The sequence below is a fragment of the Scyliorhinus canicula genome, chromosome 7 (genome assembly GCF_902713615.1).
Source record: "Scyliorhinus canicula chromosome 7, sScyCan1.1, whole genome shotgun sequence".
NCBI classification, from domain to species: Eukaryota; Metazoa; Chordata; class Chondrichthyes; order Carcharhiniformes; family Scyliorhinidae; genus Scyliorhinus; species Scyliorhinus canicula.
In genome coordinates this window covers 180,224,321-180,242,479 of record NC_052152.1, presented here as the reverse complement: position 1 = coordinate 180,242,479, position 18,159 = coordinate 180,224,321, and the positions used below count along the sequence as shown (strand labels likewise).

General features: G+C 44.3%; 1 protein-coding gene across 6 annotated transcripts in view; it reads right to left on the bottom strand.

Moving 5' to 3' along the window:
- Positions 1-18,159, bottom strand: part of LOC119969596 (DNA (cytosine-5)-methyltransferase 3B-like) — a 307,538-nt gene that overhangs the window by 276,448 nt on the left and 12,931 nt on the right. The window contains exon 1 of one of the 6 annotated variants that reach the window (XM_038803417.1): positions 3,462-3,479. The exons of the other annotated variants lie outside the window; for them this stretch is intronic. The gene's annotated coding sequence lies outside the window, so the exon portion shown is untranslated. Of the gene's footprint in view, positions 1-3,461; positions 3,480-18,159 lie in introns of those variants that run through there. 6 annotated transcript variants of the gene reach the window in all.

The following is an 18,159-nucleotide window of genomic DNA, read 5'->3' as shown; positions in this document are numbered from 1 at the left end:
TAAGATTTGGTCCATGGACCATTGAAATAAAGGGGGTCCCAATGTTATACCAAAAGGTAGCCTCTCATAACATAATAGGCCCTTATGTGTTATAATGGTGAGAAGGTATTGAGATACAGCTGTAAAATTTATTTTCAGGTAGGCCTGCATTAGGTCAATCTTGCTGAACTTCTGTCCTCCTGCTAAGCCAGCAAACAAAGCCTCAATCAATGGCAGCGGGTATTGATCCACGCATAAACCTGGATTGATGATTGTTTTAAAATCTCCTCAAATGCATATAGTTTAATCCTGCTTCATTACTGGCATAATGAGGGTTGCCCAATCACTAATGGTGACATGTTCTATGCCACCTGTATCCATAAGTCTCATTCGTTCAAATTCTGCCTTTGGGCGTATGGCTAGTCTTGAAACTCTTAAGCTGGCTGTTTTGTTTGATCTTAAATACCGCCTGTACTCCTTTCACGGACCCCAATGTGTCTTCAATAAACTACTGTATTTCTCGAAGATGCTCTGCAGATCTGTTTTAAAATCAGCCAACCTGTTCACAGCACTGCAGTTCAACAATATCTCCTCGAGATAAGAGTGACCAAAAAAAGCTGCAAAACGTCCTCAGACAACATGGAGCGGCAGCTCCACAGTTTGCCCACTTAACTCTACATTAACTATGGTGTATCCTCTTAGAGGCACCATTTCTTCAGTGTACGTCAACAGGGTGACATCTGCTGGCATTAATGGTAGGTGATTCAATTTTTGCTCCGCAGATTGACTTCCATTTTTAGAGGCTGTCCATTTAATTTCAGAACTATCCAGAACTGATGTGATTCACCTTGAACTGAAAGTGCATTTAACTTCTATTCCTCGTCAGATTGATGTGCTGTGTCTTCGTTGTTCTTATTATTTTCCTCGTCAACACTGTACATTCTTTTGGTGGAATTTGTTTTGTTTTTCCCTTTAGGTGTGTTTTGTTTCTTTCTCTGGACATTCTTTTTTGGAACAAGTGGTTTACTCTGGCTAGCTCGTGCTCTGTGGCCAATTTTGCCACAATTTTTGCATTGACTATCCTTGCTCCAGCGATCAGCCCATGAATGGCCCATTTATGCACAGCGATGTCACGCCTGTTGCTGGGTACACTGGTCTCTGGGTGGTGGCCATTATATGGATCTTCACGCCTGCTCCAAGCTGAGAAGTCTCCTGCGCAGAAAGCCCCATCAACACAACTATCTCTAAGGCTGTTTTAAGACTTCAATTTCATTCAATTAGCAATCTTCGCTGTATGGCCTACTTCTTAGCCCACAAACCAGATGTGCCTGATTGTATCATCGAGAGAGTCACCAAATTCACAATACTCCACGATGCGCTTTAAAATCACAACAAACGGTGCTATTTTCTCTTCTTCCAGTTGCTTTCTTCTGTGAAACCTAAAACGCTCCACTATTATTGAAGGTTTGGGTGAATAATGGTCCTCCAGCATCTTAGTTAATTCTCAAAATGTTTTGTTACTGGGTTTCTCGGGCTGGACCAGACTTCGGAGTAGATTAAAAGTTTTACTACCCATGGTGCTAAGAAAAGCAGGCACTACAATATCCTCAGAAATCTTGTTAGCTCAGATATAATAATGAAATCTTTCTGCACAGGACTTCTAATTTTCAGATTCTTCCTCGAATGAGCTAATGGCACCAAACGGTCTCGCCTTTTTACAGGATACCAGGATCTGCTCGCAACCTGCCGTCAGGAGCTTCCCTTAATATAAGTGGTCTAGTTTATATTGTAATATAAACCAATTGTAGCAACTTGTCTTGGATTTAATGCGAGGCAAGAAATCTCTCTGTCTCACATGATCTCTGAGTTTTAATCTAACTGTGCATGAGTCGAGCTCTGCAGCCTGAATTCCTCGGGTGCCGGTTTTAATTTTAGGTGTGAACTCTTTTTTTAAAAATTATTTTGCCCCATGACCTTACCGGTCCAATGCCAGGTGCAATCAGCTGACCTGCTGTTGATTCTGCCTCAATGTCAAAAGCTTTAATTTTCTTTTCTTGCTTGAAAATAATTTAATTCTGTTTATCCTGGAATGCTTTGCACTCTAAGATCAAAAGAACGTGAAGTAGAAGCGCGAGGTGGTTAATGCAAATAACAGCGCAGGATTTTTTTCTATTTATTTTTTTTTATAAATTTAGATACCCAATTATTTTTTCCAATTAAGGGGCAAATTAGTATGGCCAATCCACCTACTCTGCACATTTTTGGGTTGTGGGGGCGAAACCCACGCAGACACGGGGAGAATGTGCAAACTCCACACGGACAGTGACCCAGAGCCGGGATCGAACCTGGGACCTCAGCGCCGTGAGGCGGTTGTGCTAACCACTAGGCCACCATGCTGCCCTGAGCGCAGGATTATTGAAGAGCCAACTGCTTGATCTATACGGAGGCAAAACCCGCGAAGCAAACAATGATGTCATGGACTATCACCTGAGCACGAAACACAAAAACACCACTTAAATAACAGCCGCCACCCCCAGCACTGCCCCATGACACTGCCCCTGGCATAGAATAGTGTCCAGGCATTTCCCCTGGCAAATTTTCTGTTTTCCAAGTCTTGCAATATTTTGTGCCCATGTCGCCCTTTGTGCTCACAGTGAACACGAGTGCAAAGTCGCGGCATCTGTTTGGAACTCTACCTCCTGGGAACTGAATATTTGTGGTTAGCTGCATGCTGCCAAAGAAAAATAGTACAGCACAGGCCTCTAAGCCTGCGCCGATCATGATGCCCGCCTAAATTAAAATCTTCTGCACTTCCCGGGTCCGTATCCCTGTACTCCCATTCTACTCATGTATTCATCAAGACATTAAATATTGCTATCGTATCTGCATCCATCACCTCTCCCGACAGCGTATTCCAGGCACTCACCACCCTCTGTGTAAAAACCTTGCCCCGCACATCTTTAAACGTTCCCCCTCGCACCTTAAACCTATGTCCCCCAGTAAATTACTTTACTACCCTGGGAAAAAACAGCTGACTATCCACTCTGTCCATGCCACTCAAAATTTTGTAAACCTCTATCAGATCCTCTCTCAATCTCCTTTGTTCCAGCGAAAACAATCTGAGTTTATCCAACCTCTTCACATAGCTAATACCCTCCAGACCAGGCTTGGCAAACCTCTTCTGTAACTTTCTCCAAAGCATCCACATCCTTCTGGTAGTGTGGTGACCAGCATTGTATGCAGTATTCCAAATGGGGCCTAAGGTTCTGTACAGCTGCAGTACGACTTGACAATTTTTATACTGAATAAGCATGCATAGGAAGCATGCTGTATACATTCTTGTCTCCCTTATGCATTTGCATTGCCACTTTCAGTGATCTGTGGACCTGTACGCCGAGATCTCTCTGCCTATCAGTACTACTATGGGTTCTGCCTTTTACTGTATAATTCTCACTTGTATTTGACCTTACAAAATGCATTACCTCACATTTGTCCAGAAGAGGAAGCAGCTGGTGCTGCTACGAGTGTTTTCCTCTTGTTCCTCATCAGAGGTGCACGGTCATGCTGCATAAATTGCTCCCCTGTTGTGGTGAAGGGTAACAGGAGGAAATGTAGCTGAAGGCGAGTAGAGTGCAAGACAGGTGCACTTCCAAGAAGCTGTCAATCTCCTGCCAATCAGTGCAGAAGGAGCGCTGTGAGCAACATCCTCTGACCTGGCCATGGCTGGAATACTTCAGTTCTTGCAAGCCTGTATTACAGAAGCCAGACTTACCTTCTAATTGCGAGCTGAGGTCGGCAACTCCGAGAGACGACAGACCTCAGAGTTAATAATCTTTATCAGTGTCACAAGTAGGCTCACATTAACACTCCAATGAAGTTACTGAGAAAATCCCCTAGTCGCCAAACTCCGGCACCTGTTCGGGTACACTGAGGAAGAGTTCAGAATGTCCAATTCACCTTGGACGTCTTTCGGGACTTTGGGAGGAAATCGGAGCACCCGGAGGAAATCCACGCAGACATGGGGAGAACTTGCAGACTCCCCACAGACAGTGACTCAAGCCAGGAATTGAACCCGGGTCCCTGGCATTGTGAAGCAACAGTGCTAGCCATTGCATTACCATACATAGGTAACAAGATAATACCACATTAATTTTTCTTCAATTGTATGCCACCAAAGACATCATAATTCTTTAAAGTTCTATTTGCGGAAACTAGCCTGCAACATGCTACCAAATATTTTTTCAGATGTGGATGAGCTTTGCACTTTAATGGAATTTTGACTGAAATGGAGGGCAGATGAACTGCTTTGTTAACATTGCTGAGAAACCATCTTGCAGATCCAGTGCAAGCGTGACCCAGGTCAAGCCCCTCTCTCACTTATTTTCATTTCCTGTAAAGAAAAGCAGCCGGTTTCTGCTTGCCAGCTGCCCACATCAGTACAGCAGAGTTTCTTTTGCGAGTGCAAACCTGTATTATAGTCTGTCCAGCTAAAGATGCACAGGCTCCCTGCATTCGAACATTTACAAAACCGTAGCTTTCTAATGTTGATATAGAAGTAGAACTGCAGGAGGTTTTCAGTTAAATTGTGAATCTTCTGGCTGATAGTCTATTTAAGAGCACAGTGTGCAACCTGCGTTAAGTGCATTGCCCAAAAAGCAATGTAAAGGGCTTTACATAAAAGCTTTGTTTATATATGCAGCAAGATGGAAGCACTGCAGCTGTCAGCAGGAAACATGCCCCCCAATGTACAAAACATGGTCAAATTCCAATTTGGTTGGGGAGGGGGGAAATCAACGCAAATCATGCGGCTATGTTCCAAATCTAGGAAAATTTAAAGGTTATGAAAAGGGAAGTAAAAACAAATTATTGCATACACTCATGTAAGAGTGGAAATTTTTCAGACAAAAAGTTAAGGGGTCCACTTTTACATGGGCGATGTTTTCAAGGGGTTTTCTTTCAGCTAAAACACATCCGCTCAGTATACCCAACATGGTTCTCAAAAGATCCACAAGGTAATGGGGGAACGGTGTCCATGCCAGCCATGCACTGTCCCCCTCTCTCTCTCTAGTTTGATGAAGGAGTCTCTCTCAATTCTTTCATCCCAGGGCAGCACGGTGGCACAGTGGTTAGCATTGCTGCCTACGGCACTGAGGACCCGGGTTCGAATCCCAGCCCTGGGTCACTGTCTGTGTGGAGTTTGCACGTTCTCCCCGTGTCTGCATGGGTTTCGCCCCCATAACCCAAAGATGTGCAGGTTAGGTGAATTGGCCATGCTAAATTGCCCCTTAATTGGAAAAAGTAATTGGGTACTCTAAATTTATAAAAAATAAAAATAAAAAAAAAATAAAAAAATAAAAAAATTCTTTCATCCCAGGAGAGGAAGCAGCAATATTTGGTGTGAGTGTGTGTGTGTGTGTGTGTATATATATATGTGTGTGTATGTGTGTGTGGAGGGGGGAGATGGAGAGACAGGCAGAAAAAGTCACAGTCAGCCATCATCGTATCCAATGGCGAAGCAGGCTCAATAGGCCATATAGCCTAATGCTACTCCTATTTCTTACGATCTCATGATCTTATGCTTACAAGGCTTAAAACTGAATTGTATTTGCAGATTGCTTCCTTTTTTTCTTAAATTTGGAGTATCCAATTCTTTTTTTTTGTCAAGGGGCAATTTAGCGTGGCCAATCCACCTAACTTGCACACAGAATCGAATCGAACCTGGGACCCATCTTTGGGTTGTGGGGGTGAAACTGACGCAGACACGGGGAGAATGTGCAAACTCCACACGGACAGTGACCCAGGGCCGGGATTCGAACCCGGGTCCTCAGCACCGCAGTCCAAGTGCTAACCATTCTGCTACGTGCCGCCCTGCAGATTGCTTCCTATACAGGTCATGAAGTATGGAGAGCTGCCACGTAGAGCGTAAAGCACTCAACAATCCAGAGGGGCAGATTCACCAGGAAGAATTGCGCCTCACCCATTTTCATCCAAGTGTTTGTAAAGCAAATTTAAGTGGCATGATGTTCAATGGCAGCAGGGTAGCATGGTGGTTAGCATAAATGCTTCACAGCTCCAGGGTCCCAGGTTCGATTCCCGGCTGGGTCACTGTCTGTGTGGAGTCTGCACGTCCTCCCCCTGTGTGCGTGGGTTTCCTCCGGGTGCTCCGGTTTCCTCCCACAGTCCAAAGATGTGCGGGTTAGGTGGATTGGCCATGCTAAATTGCCCGTAGTGTCCTAATAAAAGTAAGGTTGGGGGGGGGTTTGTTGGGTTACAGGTATAGGGTGGATACGTGGGTTTGAGTAGGGTGATCATGGCTCGGCACAACATTGAGGGCCGAAGGGCCTGTTCTGTGCTGTACTGTTCTATGTTCTATGTTCAAATTCATCACTAATAAGAATGCTAATAATAGAAACCTGACAAGACTGCAATGTGGGTGGGTTAAGCAGAGCATGACTACAAGTTCCTGTCCACCTACAGCTCACTTGTGGTGCGGTGGCTGCTCTTGGGGCAACTGCAATCTGTCACTCCAGCTGTTTTGGCAGCAAGTTAGATCCACTGGTATGGAAGTTTATTGGAGCAATTCCAGTAAAGCGTAAAGTAAGTTTAACAAAATGAATACCAAGTAAAATTGATTATTCATAACAACTAACAGAATTTAGCTATGTGCATTGGACAAAAGAAAATATGTTTCTAATTTTGATCTAAAATTTAAAACCATTTGTAAAATTACCCTCCTCTCTCATTCCAAAAACTTTGGGAGGAAAATGAAAAATAAAGTCAGAATGGAATCTTAGCTGTAGTGCATTGTTCTTATCGATTCCTTTTATCTGTCGTAACAGCTGCCAACATGGGACAGAATTAATAGCAACATTGTCAAATGCAGGTTAATTAAGGAAAACCTGTGTGAATTTCTTACGAGAAAATTGTGTTTAGCTAACTTGCTGAAGTTTTTGACAAGGTAACAGGGAGGGTTGATGAGGGAAATGCTGTTGATGTGGTGTACTTACAAAAGACATTTGATACAGTGCCACACAACAGACTAGTGAGCAAAGCTATAGTTCATGGAATAATAGGGATGTTAGCAACAAGGGCATGAATTTGGCTGAGTGACATTACACAGAGAGTAGTAGTTAATGGATGTTTTTTGGGCTGGAGGAAGGTTTGTAGTGGGGTGCCCCAGGGTCCACTGTCAGGACCTTGCTCTTCCTGATATGTATTGATGATCTAGATCTTGGTGTGCAGGGGACAATTTCAAAGCTTGAGAATGATACAAAACTTGGAAGCATTGTGAACTGGATAATGTAGAACTTCAAAAGGGACATAGACAAACAAATAGAGTGGGTGGACAGGTGGCAGATGTTCAATGTGGAGAAATGCGAAGTGACTCATTTTGGTAGAAAACCGTGGAGACACAATATAAACGAAAACTCTGAACAAGATTTGCCCACCAGCAAGAAATCACTCTAAGTGAGGCCTTGGTGGGGAGAAACTCACTGAGGCTAAAAGAAACATCAAAGTGCCATTGTATAGCGGGGCGTTTCTTGGCACTGCATCCACTGAGAAACACCCTGCTAAACGCACCCGACAGCGGACTTTGTTTTATGTTCACTGAATCGCACTCATTGTGTCACTCGCAGTAATGTGGGCATGATTTGATTATGGGCAATTGTCAGCATGGGCCCCTCATTTACAGTCATTGGTGTTTAGGTGAGGGGGCCAGATTGTGAATGACTTATTACCATGTATATATGCAATATGATGAGGGACACGGTAATGATAATTTGGATTTCAGTCTACAAATATGACTGAGTCAAGCTTATTGATGCTTATTCTCTCCTTTATGGGGGCAATGGACAGTCCTTTGAACAATTGTGAAGTTATTCTGCAATGTTCTTTAGCTGTAATGGCAACAGTGATGTCGGAGGACCTTATGAGAACCTATTTTGCACAAGGATCCATCTGGTGATGATCCCCTCAAGAACATAGCTACAAGGCCATGCCTCCCCTGTTCTGACATAGGCGGCCTCTTCATCCGTTTTGTAATCTTGCGAATGGACAGGAGTTCCTTTTTCCCCCTCATCTTCCTCTTCCTCAGAGCCTGGAGCTCTGCCCCTGGCCTCATCATCATCGATTTGTATGCCCCTCCCCAATGTTGTGCAGCATGCAGCACACCATAACTATTCATGATAACCTTGCTGAGGCATATGCAGAGCCCCACCTGAGCAATCGAGGTACTTGAAGTGAATCTTTAAAATGTTAATGGCCTACACGATGGTCCTGCTGGTGATGCCATGGTTGCTGTTGTAGCTGTGCCCGGCCTCTGTGTGCTCTTAAGGGGATCATTAGCCAAGTACTTAAGAGGCAAGCCCCTAGAAGAAAATCAGGGATCTGCATTAATGGTTGAAAAACCTGAGGGAGTTAGGGACTCCTTAGGATGAAGAGGTCATCGCAGCTGCCAGGGAAGCTTGCACACTTGAAGGAAGACCTTGTTGTGGTCACAAACATCTGTATATTGACTGAGTAAAGAATGTCTGGTTGACAAAAGTGTCTGCATGTTGAAATGAGACCTTTCTGGCAACATGGGCCCAATTAGTAACACCCTGTTAACTGGGCAAAGGCTGTGGCTCGCTGCTTCTGAGGTGCCAAAACATCAAGGAAATTAAGATGAGCCCCACAGGAGAAAACAGGACCTTGGTAGAGCTTTAATGCAGCTGTGTTTTGCTGACTGGGATATACCAAACATTTCCCCAAATGATTCCTCGAAAAATCCTCGGCATAGAAGTTCAGAGTGACAGTTCCTTCACAGCCACTGACAGGGCATGGTGGGGGAGTTTGGTAGATTGTGACTCAAGTTGCTGCAGCATCATGACACCTATGCCTGTTAATACCGAACGACTCACCCTCAGTTGCCTTTGACACTGGTTTCCACAGGGTAGTACCTGGTTGTCCTGCCTCTCCTCCCCTCCCTCTGGCGTTCGGCAGCTCACAGCGATTGGCTTTTATGGTCATGCCCATCTTCTATGTTCCTTTGCACGAAGCTCTATGAACACTTATCCATCCCAAAATTCTTCCTGGTGCCTGGATGCACGATTGCCAGGGCAAAGATAATTTCCCTGAGAGGACAATAGCCCCACCTTCTTACTGCTTGGGTTAAAGGGAAAACTGTTGGGAGTTTGTTTAGTGCCATTTCTGGGGAAGGGAAGAAAATGTTATGGCATATTCCACAGAGTTATCTGCGCCTCTCCAAAAGGGTCTCCAGCTTCTCCAAAGAAATATGCCATACTCTTATCAGGTCTACTTTTTACACTTCAGGATCCCAGCCAACTAGGTTCTCAAAATCAGACCAGAATCAATGCAATGGCTGATTTAAATGGCCAGCTGCCTCTGCAGAACCCGCTTACATGAAATACGCCACAGCCCCATTCCTGCCCAGTGAAAATGGCGTGTTCAGGCAGTTCCGCTATTTTCACCATGACAGGTGCTACCTCATAATGGCGAAACTCTGGGCCAAAGAGATGAATTTTCTCACAAGTTGAGAAGTCCCGTTGCCTGTAACAAACGTGGAACCCGATCACACGCTAGCAGGTGATGTTTTATTAATGGCGGCCAAGTCAGAAGCTGCTGCTGGGACCACTGACCAATTGAGGATGGTGACCCACTTCCTAACACTGCCAAACCACTGTGAGAAGGAGCCACTGCTGTGGCTGCAGAACGAAGGAGAGGGAACGTCAAAGTCAAAACAAGATAAGCTTTGTTGAGCAGGCTGGGGTTTGGGGGCAGTTTGACATATTCCAGCGGCATTGCCTTAGCCACGGGGTCAGCCATGAAGGTAAAATGAAAATGAAAATCGCTTATTGTCACAAGTAGGCTTCAGTGAAGTTACTGTGAAAAGCCCCTAGTCGCCACATTCCGGCGCCTGTTCGTGGAGGCTGGACGGGAATTGAACCGTGCTGATGGCTTGCTTGGCCTGCTTTAAAAGCCAGCGATTTAGCCCAGTGTGCTAAACCAGCCCCTGTGGTGAGCCCTGAAGGAGTGGCACAGTGTTTAGCACTGCTGCCTCAGAGTGCGAGAGACCTGGGTTCAATTCCAACCTTGGGTGACTGTGTGCATGGTTTGTACGTTATCCCTGTGACTGTGTGGGTTTCCTCCGGGTGCTCATTTTACTCCCACAGTCCAAAGATGTGCAAATAAGGTGAATTGGCCATGATCAATTGCTCCCTAGTGTCCCATTGTTAGGTGGAGCTACTGGGTTTGGTGAGGTGCTCTTACGGAAGGTCAGTGCAGACTTGATGGGTCGAATGGCCTCTCCTTCTGCATTGTAGGGATTCTATGATCCCTACCCAGTAACTAGCTTGGATACAATCAAGGTTTACCTTGCAGTCTCCCACCTGGTGGTGGGCCCTCCCAATGCTAGAAATTGCCCGCGAGTATGGGAGGTAGTCCTATTAATTACCTCGATTAGTTACCCCTGTGGGCAGCCATGCCACTGAGGTTCCTGTCACGAATATGCCGTGGGGGAGGGAAGTTACCGGACATCTCTCACAAGTCAGGATGGCATGTGACTTGGAGGGGAATTTGCAGATGGTGCTGGAGCCTTTGCAAATTGCTGCACTGCACCCTGTAGATCGTACACACTGCAGAATTAGTGGCGGAGGGAGTAAATAATTGAGGTAATGGATGGATGCCAATCAATCAGGCTGCTTTCTCCTGTATGATGTCAAACTTTGATTGCTATAGCAGCTGCAGTCATCTAGGATAGATGAGAGTGTTCCATCACACTACTGACTTGAAGGTGATGAATAGGCTCTGGGGAACACATACGGTGAGTTGCCCCTACGGAATACCCAGCCTCTGACATGCTCTGGCATTTAATTGGCTTTTCCAGTTAAGTTTCAGGCCATTGATGACCCTCAGGATATTGATGGTGTGCGACCCAGCAATGCTAATACCATTGAATGTCAACACAATATGGTTAGACTTTCTTCTTTTGTAAAAATAAATACATTTACCACCTTAAAGAACTGCATCATCAGGAAATATTCGACTTTCTATCATAACCTTAATTCATCACAGATACATATTGAACATGGTACATCGCTCAACTTATCTAAATGTAAATAGAATGAGGGTAGCGTTTACAATTAGTTAATTATTGCACGTCATTCTACCTGAGGAGATCAGAGTTCATCTTTGCACAACCTGGGGCTAAACTTAGGCTTCAGTGTATTCTCCAGGCTAGCTGATTGTTAAACGCGAGGGTCCCAAAACACAAAGGGGGATAGCCTAAAACCAGGAGAGTAGTGTGGAACATTGGTTTTAGTGGTGTATATTTTCAATTTGGTGTACTGTGAGAAAAGATATATGAATCAGGGAGGAATAGTTCAGTTATTTTGTGATCAATTAATAAAGAATATTTATTAACTTAAAAGAAAAAAACACGACAAGAAGCACAATAATACAGTACAACAGTACACTTAGCTACACCGATGGCCATGCACACACAGTATTACATGAAGTTACCTCCTTGTTCCCAACTACCTATGTTTCCTGAACGCTAAGAACCACATGTTCGAGTTTCTGATTTAGCAATAACTTGTTTCCAGGGGAGACTGTTTCTGCAGCTGCGTGTAACTTGCCTCTACTGTGTCCCTTTCTCCAATTATTGCGGTATGGATATATCATTCTTGCCGTTTGATGTTACCCACCTTGTGTAATTGCCATTTTAGCATATAAATGACAATTCCCTTATCTCTCTACTTTGACGTTACCTCTTCTATTTCCCATTGCTTTCCCCTCGTCACATTGGCAAACATTTGCTTTTCTTGCTAATGCACATATCAAAACCTTCTTCAGACAGTTAGAACATACAGTGCCGAATGAGGCCATTCAGCCCATCAAGTCTGCACCGACCCACTTAAGCCCTCACTTCCACCCTATCCCCGTAACCCAATAACCCCTCCTAACCTTTTTGGTCACTAAGTGCAATTTATCATGTCCAATTCACCTAACCTGTACGTCTTTAGACTGTGGGAGAAAACCGGAGCACCCGGAGGAAACCCATGCAGACACGGGGAGAACGTGCAGACTCCGCATAGACAGTGACCCAGCAGGGAATCGAACCTGGGACCCTGGTGCTGTGAAGCCACAGTGATAATCACTTGTGCCACCATGCTGCCCTTAAAGGATAACAATACAGTACAGCAGTACACTTAGCTACAGTCCAAAGATGTGCAGATAAGGTTGATAAGTTGCCCTGATCAATTCCACGTAACATTTTCTTTTATCCCATTTTCATTTTTTAAACTTAATTTTCCCCAATTCTTAACACTTTCCCTCTTTTTTCAAATGAAATGTCATAATTTGAAAGAAGATTTCATTTCTCAAACATTTCTTATCAGTTCTATCTTATATGGCATTACAAAGATTTAAAAACATGTATTCACGTAAATTATACCCCAAAGTATTTACAAACAAGGGGCGTAATTCTCCGACCCCCCGCAGGGTTGGGGAATCGCCCGGGAGCGGCGTAAATCCAGCCCCCGCCGTGGCCGGAATTCGCCGCCACTCGGGAATCGGCGGGAGCGGGAATCGTGCCCCGCCGATCGGCATGCCCCCCGCGGCGATTCTCCAGCCCGCGATAGGCTGAAGTCCCGCCGCTGTCAGGCCTCTCCCGCCGACATATTTTAAACCACCTCTGCGTCGGCGGGATTGGTGGCGCGGGCGGGCCCCCGGGGTCCTGGGGGGGGGGGGGGGGGGCGGGGCAATTGGACCCCGCTATTTTGAACTGAGGGGAAGGACGGAGGGGTTCTACAATTCATGGGCATTATTTATTATGCACTTTCAAAAACTGGATAATAGCGAACATTAGTTGGGGGGGGGTGTGGGAGGGCTGGGGGGGAGGGGGGTGATGGGTGTCAATGGTGACTATGGGTGATTCCCGATTCCTTTTTGTAATTTGTTTATGTGAACATGTGGGCTAATGTTTGGGGTTTGGTGGGAGGCTGGGATCATTGTTATTGAGATGGGGATTGACATATTTGTTACTGATTATTGTTTATTGTTGGTGGGTGTAAATTTGGGAGAAAATGTGAAAAAGGAGTAGAATAAAGAACCAAATGATTCTACAAGATTTATTCTTTTTGACTTGGTCATGGCGTTAGAGGACCACTGAAATGAAGCAGGGACAAGAGCCGGGGTTAAATTCTTTGAGCGACTTTCCTCTAATTCCTTTGGGTAATGAGAAGGTACTTGGAAATTTAAACAACTCGTTAAGTTACCTTCCAAATAAGAACCAAATGAAGTGGAAGAGTTACTTCAATCTTATAGAAGTATTTGTTTAGGTAGAATGGAAATACCGATGTATGATGTCGATGTGGGGGAAACAGTTCCAATAAAGCAGCATCCATATAGATTAAATCCAGCAAAGTTATCACAAATACAGAAGGAAATTGAATATATGTTCCAAAATGACATTATTAAATTGGGCTCTAATGCTTGGAGTTCATCTATCATAATGGTGCCGAAGTCAGATGGAACATAAAGAATTTGTGTGGATTGCAGGAAAGCGAATGTCATCACCAAAAGGGATTTGTTTCCAATACCACAGTTGGCGGATTGCATTGAAAGAGTTGGACAATCTAAATTCATTACAAAAATAAACTTCCTAAACAGATACTGGCAAGTACTTTTGTCCGAGAGGCCAAAGCAAATCACAACATTCGTGGTGCCAAATGGACCTTATCAATTTAAAGTTATGTCATTCAGGATGAAGAATGCACCTGCAACATTTCAGAGACTAGCAAATAAAGTTATTGAAGGACTGAGTCACTGTGCAGTGTACATTGATGGCTTAGTGGTGTTTAGTCGAAGTTGGAAAGAACATCTGCAACACCTAAAAAAACTGTTTGAACATTTAAAAAAAGTTAATCTAGTCATGGATTTGGAAAAATTGAATTTATTTAACATTTAGGACATATTGTGAGATATGGTCAGATTGTTCCACGAGATGCCAGGCCATTGGGATTTTCCAGGACCTTCAACAAGAAAAGAGATTTGAAGATTTCTGGAATGAGTGGATTTTATCCTAAGTTTGTGCCAAACTTTAGCACTAACAGAACTCTTGAAGAAGAACAAGAAATTTAACTGGAAAGAGGACTGCTGAACTGCATTCCAACATTTAAACGCTGCGTTGACAACAGCTTCAGTGTTGGCCTCACCAAATTATGACAAATAGTTTAAATCAGCTCTGGATGCTAGTGACATTGGTGCGGGGACTGTGTTGTTACAGGAAGATGAACTTGAAATTAGAACACTTGTGGAGTATTTTAAATCTTCAACAACAGACATATTGTACAATTGAAAAAGTGACTTTAAGTTTGGTATTGGCAATACAATATTTTGAGATTTTGTGGCCAGTAATTCAGCAGAAACAATCATATTTCAAGACCATAATCTCCAAACATTTCTGGAGTGATTTCAAAATTGGAACACAAGTTATTTAGATGGCGGTTGTTACTACAACCATTTAATTTGACAATGGATGTACGGACATCGCGCGACAATCGCCAGGCAGGAATGTTCCCTTATGGTCGGGGAACACTTCAGCAGTCAAGGGGATTCAGCCTCTGACCTTCGGGTAAACGTTCATCAAGTCGGCCTTCAGGATGTGCGACAATGTAGAATCATCGAGCAGAAACTGATAGCCAAGTTCCACACGCATAAGTACGGTCCATCGTATCGCGACAGAAGCTGGGGGTTCCTTGTACGATGGGTTTCAAGATGCCCTCGATGTAGCCAGAGAGGTCCTCACAACAGGGTCCCATTGCCTGATACGATAGGACAGCCTGGTGTGAGATTAGGTTCAAAGAGCAGCGCAATGTTTATATCCTTTCTTTCCTGTTTTGTTGAGTATCTGAAGACCTTGAAATAGATTCAGTTTTTGGTATTTGGACAGCTGTGTGAGCTTTTGAATTGAGTGAACTCTATTCTGCCTATCACTATCCCCAGCCCCTTGCAATGTCACATTTGGAGGAGAATATGCAAGAGGTTGTGGGTAACCATGGAGAACTCAGTTCCATAATGGAAGCTCAAATACAAAAACTTGCACTGGTCCATTGGGGCGCTGCACAAAACACCCAGACTCAATCAGAGACTAGACATTAGTTGCTGGAAGAGCAAATGAAGAGTCAGCAGCAACTAGTGGTTGAACTCCATAGGCTAAGTGCTGCAAAAGGTGACTGAGGAAGATGATGTGGAGGTTTTCCTGAGGTTATCTGAGCAGAGAACAGGAACGTCTGACCACGAGAACAGTGGGCTGGAATTATTGCCCCATATTTGGCTGGCAAAGCCCAGAAGTCTTATTATGTCCTAGAGGAGAAAATGGCTAAGGATTACGAGGCACTGAAGAAAGAGATCCTAGCATGGCTAGGAGTAATGACTTCTCAGTGAGCTCAGTGCTCCCATGCCTGGGTATATTAAGAGGCCAGAGCACCCCATTCCCAGATATTTGATTCCATACACTTGGCCCAGAGTTGGCTACAACCAGAGGAGCTGAGCCCTGGACAAGTGGTGGAAACAGTCGTCCTGGATCACGTCCTCAGGACTCTACCACTAGGGAGGCAACAGCGTTACTGATGAAGGCAGGACAAATGGAGAAACCTACTGTGGGAAGTAGGGCACTAACCGAAGTGCACCATTTCCCAACGATGGAGAGGAAATGATGCTACGCTTGTAGGGAACTGGGACACCTGGTTGGACAATGTCCCTGTCAGGATGACCCTAGGACAAAGGAAGATCCCAAGGATATGGACTGTAACTGTATTGCAGGCTGTGATAACCCTCATAAGGACCACAGGGCATCACTGATCGATCTTGTGGGGCTCGTAAAATACGAGTTCCCCTGGTAGCGGGCAGAGTCCCGCCCAGCTGGGACTCGTTAGTGAGCCTTTTTTTTTCCAGATATATTTTTTGCATTTTTAAAGGTACAAAGCCAATCCACAGAGTGGACAGGCAAGCCCTTAATCCATCTCATTGCTTCCTCCAAAAGGCAATTCAAATTGAATTCAATTCATGATCTCTACAAGAGAAACATACAATATCCAAGGTGATAAAAAATACATTGCACCTCACCTTGGGCTTGTTCCGTGCTTGATCTTAGCCAAAGGTCTCCCAGTCCCAGATCAGGAGTTCTGATAGTCCTGGGCTGGGGCATTTGTGTTGTACAGCCACAGTAATTGCTTTTAACCTTTTGAGTTAAAATAAACCTGTTTCGCTTTCTTTTTCTTGTGTCCTGGATTGCTTTACAGCCTAAGGCATCAGCAACCCTGTACCCCCAAGAACCCGTCAACTGTATGTGGAAGAGAGAATCGTAGAGGACACCTTGGACTTGGGGAGCATGGTAACTCTGGTAGACCCAAGTGTGGTACCCAAAGGCAGGTCACTGGAGGAAGGAGCAGATACATTGGCAATCAATTGTGTACATGGACATACCTCCACTTTCAAACACCCCAAGGCGATTGCCAGGCCAAGGTTAGTGTTATGAAGTACATGCCATATCACGTATTGATTGGGTGAGATTTCCCTTATGTCCCAGGTACTATTGGAGCAGCCCTAGTGTACTGCATCAGATGCTGTGTCCTGTCTGGGGGATGCGAAAGGGGACCCTCCTGATGATGAGCATGAAGACAGTCTCTCAACAGTGGAACTGCCTGGACTTGAGATGAGTGGAAGGGCTCAATTCAACCAAGCGAGGGATACAATCTGAGCACACCATCAGAGATTTCCAACCAGGATAACGTGTCCTGATAATTGGTATCGACCACTGAATGTAAATTTCTGACAACCTGGAAGGGACCCTGCAAAATCATTGAGAAGCTGAGTCCGGTCATTTAGAAAGAAAGGCAACCAGGCCAGAGAAAGAAAGAGCAAATCTACCATGTCAATCATTTGAAGAGATGGCATGACCAAGAGGTGTTAGTGGTTTCACTAAACCCAGAGCCTGTTGATGAGGACAGTGCTTAGGAAGAGCAGAGAGGAAATCTCACACCCTCCCAAAGGCAAGATATACGGGAGTTTGAGCTGTGTTGTCAAGCGTTCGAGGTAAAACTCCCATCCTGGAACACAAGATGCTCACGGAACCAGGACAGAAGGTGTGACTATGACCCGACCACATCCCTGACGCACGACAGGAAGCCATCTGGAAAGAGGTGAGGATGATGTTTTGGAACAAAGACAGGAATGACTGCATCACAAAATGGTGTCTGACTCTTGCACACATTTAAATTTCAACATTGCACACTGCGCTAGTTCCAGACAAGGTAATGTGGACACTCTGTCCCGTATGTTCAGTCGGCAGCAGAGGTTACTTCCCAGGAGATGACTTTGCCTTTTCCATCTTCACTCAGCTTACTAAATATAATATCAGATGACCTTATCTCACTTTTCTCATTGCGTGCTCCTAATTCCTCCTTCTCACGTCTCATCTTATGTGCCTCTGTGATCTCGTTACCACACAATCAGGAAACATGCCAGAATGGTCCATTTGGAATTCTTCTGTAGCTTGATTTTCTGCTGGCTGTTCAACCACAGTTGACATTACTAGTTTCTGTAATCCAGCTATATCATTCCCAAGAATGAATTGTTTCTACCACATTTACAACCACTTCTCCCATCTTCAAGCTACTCTCTAAGTTTACTTTCAAGAGAGGAATTTGTTTAGCCTCTCTATGAATACTGCCAACCAGAACCTCTTCCTTCAATATCCCTTCTGAACAACAAATATCTTTACCCTGCAACATTAGGGATTGACTTGCTCCTGTATCTCAAAGTTTTAATATCTTTCCCAATTCAATTTTGTACACATGAAATATATTTCCATTCACATTCGAAATCCTTAAACACATCAGCCACCTGCTGTTCACTTTACCCCTGTACAAGTTGTTCACATATTTTCACCGCGATTATTTTCTCTTCTTTGTGTACAAACCCTACCACCTTCTCCTCTTCTCCATTCTCTGATTTGGTATTTCCTTTCTTGAGAGTTAACTCCAACCGGATTCCCATTTAACTCCCAGCATAACATTGCAGCGTTAACATAAGCCTATTTGTGACATTAACAAAGATTATTATTATTATTACTATTATAATGCTTTTGTATGGCCCAGTTTATTACAATAAATCATC